General features: G+C 50.1%; 1 protein-coding gene and 1 long non-coding RNA gene across 3 annotated transcripts in view; one reads left to right on the plus strand and one right to left on the minus strand.

Annotated features, from left to right (window-relative positions):
* Positions 1 to 12,829, minus strand: part of GABRG3 (gamma-aminobutyric acid type A receptor gamma3 subunit) — a 556,557-nt gene that overhangs the window by 483,588 nt on the left and 60,140 nt on the right. The gene's annotated exons all lie outside the window — the stretch shown is intronic.
* On the plus strand, positions 4,458 to 6,803 carry LOC116275887. The gene is made up of 3 exons (XR_004185233.1): positions 4,458 to 4,562; positions 6,525 to 6,601; positions 6,701 to 6,803. It is a non-coding gene; the product is annotated as an uncharacterized LOC116275887 (long non-coding RNA).

Genomic DNA, 12,829 nt, shown 5'->3' on the forward strand with positions numbered 1-12,829 from the left:
ATGTTCCCTCAGAACACAGCGGCCTGAAGATACCCTATATGTTGGATTTAAAACGAGTACGTGGTGGTTTATCTCCGGAGAGGAAACCAGCAGGAAAAATTATGCAACAACTAGCTGAGCAAGCAACTGACACCATATGTTCCCACTGCAGACGTTATCTTACATCGTCTTTCACTCTCCCAGAGTATTAAAGAACAGAGTCATTCAAGAGAGATTTTAAATAAATAATTAAACCGATAAAACAAGAAACAAGTACGGTGGCAATAACACTTCATTTGATACCACTTTGTCTGAAAACATCAAACTCCGCTAAGTGTCTGAGAGCCGCAGATGTGCCTGATTATATTCCACCTCCAAAAGAAAAAGCTGAAAGACAATGGCAAAAAGAACATTCTCTTCCTCTCCAAGAGTGGACTGACGTTTTAAAGGTGTGTGCCCATTTTCAGACCTCCAAAAAAGATACCTCGCGCATCCAAAAGGGATGCAACACCAACACGCCGTGACTTTGAAACCGGAGTTGAACGAATTTGCCGTCAATACATGACAGAGCGACAGAAGTGGGCAGGATGGCATTTCTCTTGCGATACAAAGCTGTGAATGAAAGACGGACGAGGCAGTAGGGAACGCGCACAGAGCTAACGGTACGGGAGACCGACCACGCAGAGATCGGCACAGGCGAGGGAAGACCCACGGCTGTCTTCATGCAGCTGGAGAATACAGGAGTGAGCCAGGAGACACTAAATAAGCGGAAACAAGTTTAAGAAGTATATAAGGGGCCAGGCACGGTGGCTCATGCCAGTAATCCCAGCACTTCGGGAGGCCGAGGCAGGCGGATCACCTGAGGTCAGGAGTTCAAGACCAGCCTGACCAACATGGAGAAACCAGTCTCTACTAAAAATACAAAAATTAGCTAGGTGTAGTGACGCAAGCCTGTAATCCCAGCTACTCGGGAGGCTGGGGCAGGACAATCGCTTGAACCCGGGAGACGGAGGTTGCAGTGAGCTGAGATCACCCCATTGTACTCGACAGCCTGGGCAACAAGAGTGAAACTCCATCTCAAAAAAAAAAAAAAAAGTATGTAAGGATTCAAGGACATCCCTTCCCTCGCCCCTTCACATTTCCGTGACGCTTCCCTTGGAACTCGGAGCTCTCTGCAGTTCTCACGTCTGCCCACATTCTCCTCTGGCACAGTAAACATAATTAGTATCACCATGTGCAGGTGAAGAGGCTGAGCCAGTGTTTCTCCACCCACTTAGAACGAATTGGCCCCTGCACGAGGTTTTGCTGCAAAGTGAAGACAAGTGGCCCTACAGAGACCATGCTGCCTTTGGAGGAGCGACCTGGGCATGGGCCTTGGCCACTGTCTCACCGCACTTGGTTCCCTGTCTCCAAAAAGACGCTGTGGGCTCTGTGAGGACAAAATGAGGTAATGTGTGCAAACTGGCACACACTGAAACTCAGTGGATACTAGTTCCTTTCTCTTTCGCCTTCCACAAGTGTGCACCTGCTTCTAATAAAGTGAGGCAGAGCAACTGCTGCCGCCCCTTGAAGCCCAGCAATTTCAGCAGATTTATGGTTTTGTGCTCTAGCTGAGAGCTGCTTAAATTGATTGCTGCCAAAGCATATATCAATTCCTTCGTTCTAGATAGTTTATCTCGCAGGAGATGCTGGGCGCACACCAGAAAGAGAAAACAGATAAAGAGACACTATTGGGTTGTGTGCAAACCAATGACAGAGCATCAGGCAGTGACCTTCTGGAGTTTGTTCCCCCGGTTACAGAAGTGGGATATGTTCTACCCTCATGTGAGTTTTGGGGTGTGCTGTGCGGCACCCAGCACAAGGCCTTTGCACCTGCCACTCTGTCCTGTTCAGGACAACCTGAAATCACCCCTTTGCCTGGCTGACCTCTGCTCAGCCCTCTGGGCTCATAAGCTCCTCAAGGAATTCTCCAATAAGTCTGATCTAGGCCATGCTCCTTCATGACGCAGCTTCAGAGCTTCTCATTCCACTTCTAAAATAACTCCTCTGACTTCTATAATTATCTGTCTCAGTAAGTTATGTGAATTAATGACTACCTGCATCTTCTAGGCTTTATTTTATGGGTATTCTAATTTAAGATTACTTTTTAGTATTGATTGTTTACTGGTGTTAAAGCAAACTAAATTTGGGCTTTAGCGGCCTCCATACCAGCTGTGTGTAATAAGCTCCAATCTAACTCAGTATGTAAACAAATTGAGAGCCTAACTTACGAGTATGCTTTTGTAACGAATAACTGAGTCTCAGCCAATCACAGCCGCCAAGCTTCAACCAGTCACAGGCGGCCGACTGTTTAAACCAGGTTCAAATAAGGCCATACTGAGTGGCGACCAGTGGAGCTGTTTCTGTACCTCATTTCCTTTTCTCTGTCCATTAACGTTGTTTGACTACTTTTGGTTGTAGCAACAGACTTTCTGAACCTATTCTGATGCTAGGGCCTGCCCCCTTCATGATTCACCCTTTGCTCAGTTAAACTCTGTTAATTTAATTTGTCTAAAGGTTTTCTTTTAACGCTGGCATTGTACTTTATCATTATGTATCAAAAGGTTTTGCTTTTCTTTATTCAGGCAAATATTTTATCTTAATATTTTTGCAATGGTATATTTAATATTAACATTTGATTTCATAATGTGAACATTGTAAGTATTTTGACAACAATGGATATCAACAAGTTCGCATTTTGACATCTATTTTTACTTTCTTTTAGTCAATACCTATTGATAGCTTAATCAAAACCGCGTTTAGGGCAAGAACAGAAATCACCTTAATTTCAGAAACCATGTCTGGCTTTACTTCTAGAACAGTGACTGGCACAAAATAGGTATGTGGTCTTCAGCTTCCAAAACAGCTCCTGAGTATCTCCCCTCCTGACATTCAGGCTTTGAGTAGATCCTCCTAGCGCGCGAGGGCTGGGCCTCGCGATGTGTTCCTAACCCACAGATATGGCCAAAGTGACAGGACGTCACTTCCACGGTTAGATTATAAAAAACCTCCTCCCCTCCCCTCTCCTCTCTCCCCTCTCCTCTCTCCCCTCCCCTCTCCTCTCTCGCCTCCCCTGATCCTTCCTCCCTCTCTCCCTCTCTCTCATAGAACCAGTTTCCCAGTGGAGGGGCCCATGTGGCGGGAACTGAGCCAGGCAGGGCAACGGCCAGGGAGGAGTTGAGACTCAGCCCCACAGCCCGAGAGGGGCTGCATCCTGCTGGCAGCCAGGAGATGGCTCTGGAAGCAGCTTCTTCCGGCCCAGCCTCGGGAGGGGGCGGGCCCAGCACGGCTGCAGACTGGGAGGGACCCTGAAGTGGAGGAGACAGCCAAGCTCTGCCCAAATTCCTGACCATATAAACGGCGGGTAAAACATGTGTCATTTGAAGCCACAAAGCACTGGGGTACTTCCTTACACAGCAATAGGTAACTAACTCACACTGTGAAAAGACAAAGATGAGGACAATTCTAGAATCAAGCAATGCCTCATTCCATGAGATAGAATGAGTGTTCCAGCGAGATGAGCAGAGGACGGGGCTCTGCCGGCAGAAAAGGGCTGAAGGAAGAGAAGCATGGGACAAACAGCAGGTCGGCTATCTCAAAGTCACCCTCCTTGTCGGGATAAAACAGAGGGGACTTCCTATGATCCCAGCTCAGGTGAGCTGGCCCCTTCTGAGGGGCTGCTGTGCTTCTCTGCCTTGGAAAATGCCTGTTTCAGAGTTCCATTTGCTGACGCAGAACATGAGTGAGTTGGTTCTGGGCTGGTCTGGTCCGCCAATGCCTAATGCAGGAGCTCGGTCTAAACCCACGGTCTCCTAGAAACTCTCTTTAACAATTCTTAATTGCACACTCCTAGCCTGATGGATAAATACAATATTTACATCAAAGCAACAGTGGGGGAATGTGGTATTGTTTTGAGTTGTAGAAAAACTGAGGGCCCCACCAAATCCCATCTAATCAACAATTTTGCCTGGGCTTTGTGAAGGAACGCTTTCCTGAAGAGATGGAGGGTGTTAGCACGGGGCTGGAAAGACGGGAGTCACTTCACCAGGTGGGGAAGAGCTGCCAGACACAGGAAAGAGCACGAGCAAGTTAGGTTCATATGGAATAAGACGGTTATTGAGCATCTGATCAGGGCTGGTCGTTGAGTCCATGGCTGGAGTAAGGGACACAAGGCCCCTACCCTTGACAGTTTATTACTGAGAGCAACATGAAAGCCTCAAGACAGGGCAGCGACAACAGCATCTCCAACTGTCTAGCACCTGTCTGCACGCGCTTCCTGGCCACACCACGGGGAGGCCCCAGCCCCGCCCAGAGTGATGCAGAAAGCTTCCCAGACAGGCCAGCCTGACTCAGGCTGTCAGACCAGACGGTGAGAGTCATCCAGGCTGACAGGAGCTGAGTATTTCCATGGAACGGAGCAGCACCTCCCGGGGCAGAGCACCAAGGGCATGCGGAGAGACTGACACCCAGGCACCGGGAGTCTGGAGTTGAGCCTGGGGCCAAGGGAGCATGAAGCAAGGGGCGGCTGCCGCAGAATTGCACCAGTGAGTGTGGTGATGTGTGCGGCACGGTGGAGGGCAGGGGAGGAGCCAGGAACACCACCCTGGGAGGCTGAGCCAGCTGCAACCACAGCACTGCACCAGGGAGGCAATGGGCATCCTCTGAGGCTGGCAGCAGAGGGCCGCCAGGCCCCTTGGCCCGTTCTGGAGGGCGGCTTGGCAGCAGCGTGGAAGGGGGATGGAGGATGATGCATCCAAGTCAGCGAGCAGCAGGAGGGCTGCAGCTTTCGGGTGAGGGCCCTCAGGTGGCAGGGGGAGGCCCCAGCTCCCTCCTCCCACTCGCATCCCTGAAGCTCCAACTTTCATTCATTTCATATACTTGGCTCCTGTGTAAGTCTTTAGAGGAACGAAGTGTGGAGATTCGGGAGCTTCTCAACCGGAATTCTCTGGTCTAGGGGACAAACGCTGCTGAGAGGGGACGCAGACAGGACCCACATGGGCAGCCACTTGCATCCTGCCAGGCCACAGTGTCCTGTGTCCTCACATGCAGATCTGGCCTTTGAAGAACCTCGTTCACTGAGGTCAGCTTGGGCTCCCTGCCTTAGTTTCCACTGAAGAAATCAAACCACATGAAACAAGGCCTGAAAGAGGAGACCTGCAATGCACGTAGAACAGGAATGTTTGGAAGGACGCCACCCTTCCTTCATCCGCATGAAGACCTCTCAGAGGTCTCAGCCCCACCTCAAGTACCAGAACACCTCAACCAGGGAGGGACGGCAAAGCCCTCCCCCTGCAGGCCCCGAAGTCCTGGGACCGACGGCGCCTTTCCTCGTGCTGTGTCTGCCTGGAGGCTTAGACAGGAGTTCAGAGCTCAGACTGCATGCTGGGAGGATCACCTGGTCAACACATCCGGTGACCGGACACAGGCAGAAAGTCAGAGACACAAGATCAAAGATGATTTCCAGTGTTTCGGGCTTTGATGATTGGCAAATGTAGTAAATGAACACACTACAAACAATACGGAAACCCAAAAGGGGAAGTTTATTTAGAAGAATGAGTTAGGATGTTCAAGAAAGAATGTACTGAGTGAGAAGTATTTACTGGACAGCCACACCATGAGATCTAGGAAGATGATAGAAATTATGTCTGCAGCATAGGTTTAAAAAGGTTTAGGTTGGCTGGGCGTGGTGGCTCACACTGCTGATCCCAGCACTTTGAGAGGCCGAGGCGGGAAGATTGCTGAGCTCAGGAGTTTGAGACCAGCTGCGCAACATGGGAAAACCCCATCTCTACCAAAAATACAAAAATTAGCTGGGAATGGTGGCGTGTGCCTGTGGTCCCAGCTACTTGGGAGGCTGAGGCAAGAGGATCTCTTGAGCCTGGGAGGAGGAGGTTGCAACAAGCCAAGATTGCACCACTGCGCTCCAGCCTGGGTGACAGAAAGAGACCCTGCCTCAAAAAACAAAACAAAACAAAACAAAACAAAAAGTTTAGGTTAAAAAGCACACATAAACCAAACAAGATGCTAAAATTATAGTTTTATAATAAGCATTGTGAATGGTGCACATAACATCTAAATCTGTCTCTTTTCAGTGATTTTTGGTTCATTCAACATGGCAAAAGAGAGAAAAAAATTTCAGTAAATACGGTCCACAAATGCTGTTTGAATGTTGGATATTGGAAGAGTTTTCTCCACGCACGAGCACATTTCACAGAGAGGCCAGAGCCTACTCTTCACAGAAACAGGGTCTTGCTGGTCAGTTTTATCAGGACAGAGTCGTTCAGAACAATTTCAGAAGCAGAAGAAAAGAGAACCAACTTCATATGGTCCCTTCTTATCGCACGTAAATTCCTTTCCAACGCTTAAACCTTAATTGCTTTCCTCATTTAAATGTCTGTCTCAAAATCTCTAACGTGTAACTTCGCAGCCAAAAGACAGAGAAAAGAGAAAGGAAAACAGTACTTTAATACTTTCTTTGATAATTCCAATTCATTTTCCCCGCACAGTTCCAAGGACGCGTCTATCTTTAGACTGTTGTATCATGAGAGAGGATGGGAGAGACGAGAGCATCAAGAAGCAAAAGGTGAGTGATTGCAAATCAGTGGCAAAATTAATTGTTGGTAGGAAATTTTAAAAGAGTTTCTTCTGTCTTATAAAATCAAATTTTCCTTTTGTGTCACAGACTCACGGAATCACAGGACGTTCACCTTGGGTGAGACCAGAGAGGCCACCCCATGTGTATAATCCGCCCCCCATCCCACCCCCAGCAACTCACTTTCCTCTGGACACATCCAGTGACGGGAGCAGTCAGCTATGCCCCGTGGGAGCACAGGAGCTACCTGCCTGCTTGCAATGACCAGCCATTTGATTTGTCTGCTCTGCACCCTGGCTGCATTTCAAGGGCTCTTCAAGGGACAAAGAAGTGACAGGCAGGGAGGTTTCTGTGGACAGAAGCCTGGCAGCTCAGCACCTGTCATGGGCCACCCTGAACACAGCAAGTGGAAGTGCGTCCCCTGGACCCCCACCCGCCCGGGACACTCGCCTCGTCCTGGCAGGCCCAGCCCTTCTCTGTCATCCGTGCTGGGAGGCACCACCAACTGCTAAGGTGTGGGCCAACGGGCAGCTGCCCAGGCCAATGGAGACTTGGGGAAGGTGAGGAAAGAACCAAGAATTAAGCGGGATGGAGGGAGCAGAAAAGGGAAGAAAAGTGTCCCAGCAAGGAAGAACTTCCTGGGAAGATGAAATAAGAGGCGGAATCTCCTCGGTGAGTGGCTGCATAAGTCTAGGGCAGCTCCATGGTAAGAGTCCAGGGGCACTAGGGGTCGACGGCCCATCAACGCAACCTCCATGGTGGACCGAGAGCTGACAGCGAGGGCGCCTCCTTCACACCGACAGGGTCTGGTGTTTAACACAGGCCTCAGGAATACAGTTATGCCTCATAAAAGACTAGGGAACGCTGACAACAGAAAGTTCTGTGCTTTCCTGACAGCTGCCTGCACTGTCAGGAAACAGTGGGCCCCACTTAGAGTTGAGCTGGAAAATGGACCTGGGGGCTGAAGAAGGAAACGAGGCTGCGAAGCTCTCTCCTTGGGGCATCCTCATAACACTTCACGTTTGTGGAGCTGGCGGTCACTGGATTCAGCTTCCTCCCAGTGCAGGGATTCCTTACACACAACTGCTGAGCAGCACGCGGGGACCTAGGGCCACTCCGTGGTGCAGCCGGCAAAGAAATGACAGGGCCACCAGGCCGGCTGCACTCCTGGACCTTCCTCTCTTACTCGGTGCAGGAAGCCCCATGGTCTAGCTCAGTCTAGTTCACATCCTGTCCTCAGGGTGACAAAGATCCTGTTCTAGTCACATCCTGTCCTCAGGGTGACAAAGATCCTGTCCTAGTCACATCCTGTCCTCAGGGTGACAAAGATCCTGTTCTAGTCACATCCTGTCCTCAGGGTGACAAAGATCCTGTGCTTGGCCAGTCTTTAGTCAGGCCCTGGTCCTTCTTCTAGGCCCATTAGCAAGAACCCTGGCTAAGCCAGTCTGGCAGGAACTCCCCGCGGAACCACGCTGACCTGCTGTCAGCAGGAACCCCTGTAGGCTGGTTCGGCCAGAACTGCCCACAGACTTGGCATCTCCTCTGAGTAACTTTCCACCCGCTGACCCTCTGCTCCTTGGCCACCAACGCCCACTCGTCCCTGCTGTATTGGAACGGAGCCCAGCCCAGCTCTTCACTGGAGTCTCTTTTTCCCTTTGCAATAGTCCTGAATAAAATGTGCCATCACTGGTTTGATTTCCACTGGCTCTGCTTTTCTTTGCTAAGACGCCACCTTGCTCATGGCCCACATCTCCTCAGGCCCCACCAGGAGGGGAGAGTGGCACACCTTTCCCTCTCGGGAGGTCAGTTTCCTCCTGACGGCTCTTTGCTGACGTTCCCATGGCCGGGCTCCGGCTCTTCCACTGTCACTCTGACATCCCCAACTCCCCACTGCACTTGCCCCCTACCCTCTGCCTTTCTGGGGCAGAGTTCCCTGCACCCCTGAGAGGGTCACACTGCATGGTTCCCATGTTCCCCAGGCCCCGAGAGCCTGGTCGATCCTGGAGAATGTGAGGAGGTCATTCACAAAGTGGGAAAGGGATCGACACAGTCTGTGCCACTTTCCCAGCTTTTCAGGCTCTGCCAACCCTAACACGGGGCAGGGAAGCCGGTGTCCAGGAGAAGAGCATGGTGCCAGGGAAGAGTGTGGTGAGCAGCACCAGGGTGGTGGGCACATCTGCCACTGGACAGGAGAGGTGAGAAACTCATCGAACTCCCAGCCTCGAAACTGGATGCCTCAAAAGAATGCCTGGGTTTGGGGAGTAACAAGACCTTGGTACAGAATGACACGACTGAGAGACCCTGAAGACATGAAGGAAGATTGTCCCTCACATTTATGTCCCCTGCACCATGTGAGGACACACAGAAAGTACCATAGAAGCAGAGAGCAGCCCTCACCCTACGCTGCACCTGTCAGCGCCCTGATCTTAGAATTTCCAGTCTTAGAACTGGGTGCAATAAATATCTGCAGTATGCAATTACCCAGTCTAAGGTATTTGTTACAGTGGCCAACTGGACTGAGATGGGGCTGTTCTGGGACTAGTCACGTAGCATGGACCAGGACCCGACCGGGACAGCTCTCGACCTTGCTAAGCAGCTGTACACAGATGGATGTTGCAGGCTCTTCCCCGCATCTGCCGACCAGAGCCTGGCTGGGACCCCGCATGCTGGGGACGGAGTGAGGGCAAGGGTGAAATGCAGCCTCCCAAGCAAGCAGCAGGTCAGTGGCATGTGGAAAGTAGGAATCTGACAGAGGAGGAGCACCGTCATCTCGGAAAAACACCATCACTTTAAATTCCAGCTCCCTTCTAGACTCTTGCATTTCAAGGAAGTCACTTCTCTTCTAACTACAAACAGCCAGAAAGAGCAGGTAGTAAAACACAGGTAAGACAGCTCAGGCACAGAGGGAGGTGGGAGGAAAGTCTCTTGCAGAACTGCCAAATTTCACCCTTATTCAATTGGCCCCAGTAAAACAGTGGCCCTTAATAAGCACCTTCCTTTTCCTTCAGGTGCACTAAGATAGGAAAGCTAAAAGCAGACTCGGGGATATGCCTGCAGCTGCAGAAAGATGTACAGGAAGAGACATACAACTCTGCCTCCCAGATAGGCACAACAAAGAGACACAGAAGCAGTCCAAGCCTCTGATAAACTTTCCCACCCTGAATCCTTACAAACTCTTAGTCTATAAGAGAGTGCCTCTGACCTAACTCAGTCGCCCCTCTCAGGTTTATTTAAAATAAACCTGTCCCTGTTGACTGTCAAGCCACCCTTTGTGTTTCTCTCCTCTTTCTTCAATTCTTACAGAATCTCTCATATACGGACAAGACCTGCGAAATGTAGGCTAGGCCTGTGTTAGTGCTAATGCCGGACTGCGTTAAGGCAGCTCCACTGCCCAGGGCTCACACAACAGATGTGTATTCTCTCCAGGTTCTGGAGGGTGGAAGGCCGAGATCAAGGTGTCAGCAGGGCTGGTGCTCTCTGGGGGCTGTGAGGGAGAAGCTGCTCCAGGGCTCTGCCCTGGCTTCTGATATTTGCTGGTATCTTTGGTGTTCCTTGGCTTATAGAGGATTACCCTGATCTCTGCCTCCTTTTTCACATGGCGTTCTCCCTGTAAGCGTGTGAGTCGTCTCCAAATCTCCCCTCTTCACAAGGATATCAGTCACACTGCAGTAGGGGCCACCCTTCTCCAGAATGACCTTAATGAATTAAATCTGCAATGACCCTATTTCCAAATAAAGTCACATTCTAAGGAATTGGAGGATGGGACTCAACCTATACTTTTTGTAGGAGACATAATTCAACCCATGAAGGGCTCTGTCAACAAGATTCATAGCTGTATTTTGCTGTCTCCAAGGAACTGAGGTCAGGGAAGGCTGACCTTTCAAGCCCTCACATAGGCAATGTATGGCATTATTAGTATTATTATTTTTTTTGAGACAGAGTCTTGTTCTGTCGCCCAGGCTGGAGTGCAATGGTACAATCTTGGCTCACTGCAACCTCCGCCTCCTGGGTTCAAGTGATTCTCCTGCCTCAGCCTCCTGAGTAGCTGGGATTACAGGTGTGTGCCATCACGCCCAGCTAATTTTTGTATTTTTAGTAGAGATGGGCTTTCACCATATTGGTCAGGCTGGTCTCAAACTCCTGACCTCAGGTGATCCACCCGCCTCAGCCTCCCAAAGTGCTGGGATTACAGGCGTGAGCCACCGCACCCGGCTGGCATTATTTTTAAAAGTGAAACACATTACACAATTTCCCTGTTTAGTACCTTGCGTAGGCTTCTTCCTGAGCCCAGAACAGAATGCAGTCCCCTCACAATGATCTGCAGGGCTCCCCTGTGATCTGGCACCTGGGAGCTCTCATGTCTAAGCTTCCTCCCCTCTCCTGCCTGGCCCAAATCCCATGCAAGGAAACCTGCATGGGGTGGCCACACCCAGGAGTTCAATTTCTTTATAGAACTGTCCACAGTTTGAAACAACAGTGTGTGTGTGTGTTTATTCGATGTCTTACCTCAAAGAAACTGAAGCCTCACGAGCAGCACAGCTTGATTCATTCCCTCCCCTGCTGTGTTCCCATTGTGCACTCCAGCATCTCGCACAGAGCAGGCGCTCAGTCTTATTTATTGGATTAGCAAATGCTGTTAGGATGTGAGTCACCCTTGACTTCTCCCACTCCTCAATGCCTATGTGCATTCATTCATGTCTTGGAGGTTCTATTTCTCGAAGCCACACCCTCTTCTGCAGCCCAGTGCAAATCTTCAGACCCAGAACTCACCATTTCTCACCCTAGAGTTCCACATTTCCCCTCACATCTCCGTAACTCAGCCTCTCCAGCCCCCACTGCCATCCTCCACAGAGCTGCCTGAGGGGCTTCTGTGAAAGATGCACGCCAGCCCCCGCCCCGTAGGGCCCATAACGGTGCCTCGTCCTGTCCTTCTCCAATCCCGCTGTCCGCACACACCCAGCCATGGCAAAATCCACGTGGCCTCCTGTCTCTAGGCAAGCAGGGCCTGTGCAGGGGCTTGCAGCAAACCTGTCAAGGTGAAACGGGAGAGTTTCTTCAAATGTGCTAATAGGGGACCCAATCCAACAGCCCCACCTTTCCGCAAAAGGCGTTTTGTGGAACATAAAGATGGTTCTCTAGTCAGAGGTACATTATGTAGCTCACATTGTGAAGAAGGAAGAAAATCAATTGTGAAATATCCAATCGAAGTGCAAAAGCTCAAGACGAAAGGAACATAAGAAGCTATTCGCACAATTGAAGGACTCAGTGCATGAGATCGCTGCTAACAAAGATCCGGTATCTTATCATGATTGCCGACATCTCAGTGTCCCTAAATCACTGAAAAGTTCCCATTCATTCCTACAATGGACAACACCCCATCCTACCAAGTGGCATCTCTAATGACATTTGGTATAAAATGGTGAGAAGTTCTAAGACACCAGAGGACAGAGAAAAGAGGACACGGAGTGTGAGTTTAAAATTCAGCAGTTTTACACGTCAGACGTGCCTTTTAGCCAACCCCACCCAGGTTCCCGTCTGCTTCCAGGGATGGAGACGTGTGCGTGGTGGTCCCTTCATCTTCCAGACGGACGGCCTGTGGACTCTCACAGGAGTCTCCTAAGCTGTGTCGCTCCATTACCTGTGAGCTTAGGTGCTGACAGCCATGGCCTCATAGGTTTAAGGTCAGGATTACATCCTCCAAACAGCAGAAGCCCTGGACCCAGTGTTAGCCAAGACACTGGAGCAAGGGATGTCCATTAACTAAGGAAATTGTGACCTGAAGACAGTGGCGTGCAGGCACATAGAGCAGGTATATGTTCACACAGAAAAACAGCCCAGCGGGCATGCACGTGAGAGGTAGAGGGAGACAAGGATTGTTATCCATTCACTCACTTGACACATATTTACAAGGGCCTCTGGACTGGATGCTTCGGGTAGGTGAATGATCAAAAAGACATGTGGGCCTTGGTCCAGGGCTCATGGGCATCTGCCACACACCAAGACTCGGTGGATCTCAGGCTCAAAAGCCTTTAAATGTTATCTTCTTTCTTGTTCTTGTAGATTATTTTTTAATTTGCAGAGATCATTCCCACATACCTTGTGTGGCTCCTCCAGGGTATTACTCGACTGTTGTACTGACTAACATGTACATCTTAACTATTATTGTTCCTATTGTCATCGGTGGTATTACCCGACTGTTGTACTGACTAACATGTACAT

This window comes from Papio anubis, chromosome 7, assembly GCF_008728515.1.
Source record: "Papio anubis isolate 15944 chromosome 7, Panubis1.0, whole genome shotgun sequence".
In the NCBI taxonomy this organism is placed as follows: domain Eukaryota; kingdom Metazoa; phylum Chordata; class Mammalia; order Primates; family Cercopithecidae; genus Papio; species Papio anubis.